General features: G+C 35.5%; 1 non-coding gene across 1 annotated transcript; it reads left to right on the forward strand.

The window, feature by feature from the left end:
• The first annotated feature begins 825 nt into the window (after positions 1–825).
• Positions 826–931, forward strand: LOC112513902. Its single transcript, XR_003069362.1, has one exon. It is a non-coding gene; the product is annotated as a small nucleolar RNA R71 (small nucleolar RNA).
• Positions 932–3,825: the final 2,894 nt, after the last annotated feature.

The raw sequence follows: 3,825 nt of genomic DNA on the forward strand, positions 1-3,825 counted from the left end.
TCTACTAGATCTTTTCCACTCCTTAAGGTCAAAACTTTCACATTCTCTTTGGTCAATATCTTAGGGATCTCAGTATCACCGGGTAAAGTTCCAACAAGTCTGTTCCTCAACTCTAGTGCTATTTGACAAATCATTGTTTCCAAAGTCCTAATATTATCATTTTGATTATTCATTGCTGAGTTGGTTTGATTTATGAAACCTTTCAACAATTCCTTTAAAGAACTGGATGAATCATCTTACTGGTTTAGCTTGTTTTAAAAATTAGACTGATGCTGAAAATGAGCAGGTTGACTTTGAGAAACATTTGGTTGAAAACATTGTCTTTGCTCTTTCACAACTGGTGGGTTTAAACATTGACCATTCCAAGAGAAATTAGAATGGTTTTTCTAACTAGAGTTGTAGGTGTTTGAAAATTAGGCTGGTCTGTTGTGCACATAATTCACAGATTCAGAGTTAAGGCTACATTGGTCAAAAGTGAGACCTTCACCATAATATACACATTGGAAGGGCAAGGCTTCAGAAATAACCACAATATAAATAGTATTAGCAGTAGTGACAACCAAGTTTTTCGACAAGCTAGCCATTTTTGTTAGTGGTGTTGTAAGAGCAGTATAAGGATCTATTTATAGAATGTCTGCTGTCTTTCTGGGTATTATTGCTCTAGGATCTGCCTAATGACGACTGTTGTTAGAAATTTTCTCCAAAATATCAAAATCATCATTATAGGTACTAGAAGTAAAGGCTCCACCTGCAATAGCATCCAACATTTATTTAGCAGTGGTGTCAAGACCATTGTAAAATGTTTCCAGCTGTATGTAGTAGGGTATGTCATGATGTGGGCATTTTCTTAGTAATTCCTTGTACTTCTCCCAAGTATCAGAGACTGCTTCATCATCAATTTGTCTAAAAGACAAATTTCATTTCTAAAATTGGCATTCCTGGTTGGGGAAAATGTTTCTTTAAAAACTTCTCAATCATCTCATTTAATGTGGTGACTGAGTCTAGTTGTAAAGAGTTGTACCACACTTTGGCTCTGTCTCTTAATAAAAAAGGATATAACTTCAGCCTTAAGGTTTCATTAGAAATTCCATTAAGATGGAAGGAGTCAGTGACTTCCATAAAAGATCTAAGATGCAAATGAGGATCCTCAGATGGTAATCCAACATATTGATCATTTGTTTGTAACATGTGAAATATGATGAGCTTAAATTCAAAGTGGTCACCATCAATAGTGGGCCTACGTATTTCAGAGTGTAATTGATTTAACATTAGAATAATATAGTCCAAGATGCCACTAGTCCTTGAATTTGCAAGGCTAATAACGTCCTCCTCAGGATTGGATATTGGATCTGGTTTGACTTGAGTCATTTCAGGAGTAGCTAGAATAGGCAACAAATTTCTTTGTACCATTCTTCTTCTTCTTCTTCTTCTTCTTCTTCTTCTAAAGGTTCTTTCAATGTCTGGATCTAATCCAAAAATAGTCTCGTGAGGTATCCTTGGCATAAACCACTAAAAATAAACACTTGATAGTAGAAAAATCAAATTTTAAAGTAACTTAAAGTAAAATTCTTTTTGGCTAAAAATCTCCGGCAACGGCGCCAAAAACTTGTTGTGTAGATAACTATACCCTCAAAAGACTATAATGACAAGTAAATCATGCAAGTATACATGCTTACAAGTATCGTCTACGACAATTAATAATTGTAAGTAATACCAAATATCGTTCCGCAGAGATTTAGAATGCAAAGAGAGTCACAAAAGTTAACTTTAAAATGAGATTTCAGAAAAGGGTTTTTGGAAACAATAAAGCTTCAGAGAGAAAATATATTTGTGAGAGTTGGTAACCAAATACTGAAATATAACAATAATTAAAAGATAGTATGGATGCAAGATGACAATATTTTATTCACCAAATTCATAAAACAGTACCATCCCCGCATCCTAGCTCAAATGAATGTGAAACCATAAAATAAGACTAAAAGACTCAATATTAGATTGGAAAAGATGTAAAATAAAGTTATAATTAGGTGCTAAAGTATATGCTTTTACACACTAATCACCTAACCTGGAAATTCTAACAGACCTAAGGGTACGATAAGATAGAGTACGGTTCGATTCAACTAAACAAAATCACAGGTTACAATAAGTTCGAAAGCATAATGGGAATGAAATGTGCTAAGAAACGAACCTGGATTTGGAGTTGAAAGACTGAAATCAAAGGATTTGAAAGTCCAATGGAAGTTATCGCAAACGCAAAAATTATCGCACTCACAATTTTTTTGTAAAGGTACTGTTCAAAACCGAGCCAAAAGTATTTATACCCTAGGTTTGAAAAAAAAATCATGTGTCGCACCCCAAATGGTCAGAATAAGGTTGACCTAGAAGTCAACTTGTCGCATGAACAAGACATGACAAGTCTAGATGGAAGTTTGTGGTATCACAAAGACACGACAAACCGAAGGGTAAGGTTATCGAATCCCATAGATACGATAAGGGTCAGGTTATCGCATAACACTGATGTGATTAAGATAGTTGTTGCATCCTATTGATACGATAATCTTGTTTTGTTGCATCAAACTGATGTGATGAACAATGTTTGTCGCATCAAACTGATGCGATAAGATTCTTTGTCGCATTAAGGTAATGCGATGACCCATCTTTGTCGCATCAAGCTAATGCGATAAAAACAACACTTAGACGTTTTTTCAAACATTTTTCATAAGAAAAAAAGGTTTTTCAGTTTAAAGGATGTGCAACCTTTAACTGGTTTGAAGCACAAAAACGTAGGTGTGCTCCCCCTCGAAAAATACACAGAGTGGTTTTCAAAGGAAAACAACCCTTCCCCTCAAAAGATGCTTTAAACATAAATATTTAAAACCAGCTCCCCCTCACACATATACCAGAAATAAAAGTAAAGTAAAACACACCCCCCCTTAAAAAGTACGTACCTTATATTTTCATATGCTTGAAAACGACAACACACATCAGTAACTAAAAGCCTAGACAATGTAGAACATGTTGTATAGAATTAGACTTTGACAATACTGGTTTTTATAGAAAAACTTCAGATTTTAAGATTTAACATACCGAGCTTGGAGACAAGAAAGTTGAATCTCTTCTCATCCAAAGTTTTGGTAAATAAATCCGCAAGTTGAAACTCAGTTTTGACAAAGTACATTTCAATTGGATCTCGTTCTACATGGTCTTTTATAAAGAGATATATGGTGTCTATGTGCTTGGTTCTTTGTGTTGGACCGGGTTGTAGGATATTGCAATTGCACTCTTGGAATCACAATAGATGGGAATCTTGGTGAAACTAAAGTCATAGTCCTTCAGCTGTGTGGCGCATCCATATGACTTGTGAGCAACAACTAGCAGCAGCAACGTACTTAGCTTCAGCCATCGAGGTAGATACGTAGTTCTGCTTCTTAGAAGCCCAGCTCAACAGTTTATCTCCCAAGAACTAGATGTGTCCAGAAGTGCTCTTGCGATTCAGCTTGCATCCAGCATGATCGACATCGAAGTAGGCAATCAGCTCATAACTTGTTTCCTTAGGGTACCACAAGCCAAGATCAGCAACACCTTTAAGATAATGTAAAATACGTTTGACAGCAAGTAAACGGGATTCTTTAGGCTTAGATTGAAATCGAGCACAGAAACATGTTGAAAACATCATGTCTGGTATACTATAAGTTAAATACATTAAAGAACCTATCATCCCTCTATAGATTGTCAGATAAACATCTTTTCGTTAGGATCAGAGTCGAGCTTAGAACCTGGTGTCATCGGAGTTTTCATTGAAGCACAATTATTCATATTAAATTT

The sequence above is a fragment of the Cynara cardunculus genome (assembly GCF_001531365.2).
Source record: "Cynara cardunculus var. scolymus isolate 2C chromosome LG 5, CcrdV1, whole genome shotgun sequence".
In the NCBI taxonomy this organism is placed as follows: domain Eukaryota; kingdom Viridiplantae; phylum Streptophyta; class Magnoliopsida; order Asterales; family Asteraceae; genus Cynara; species Cynara cardunculus.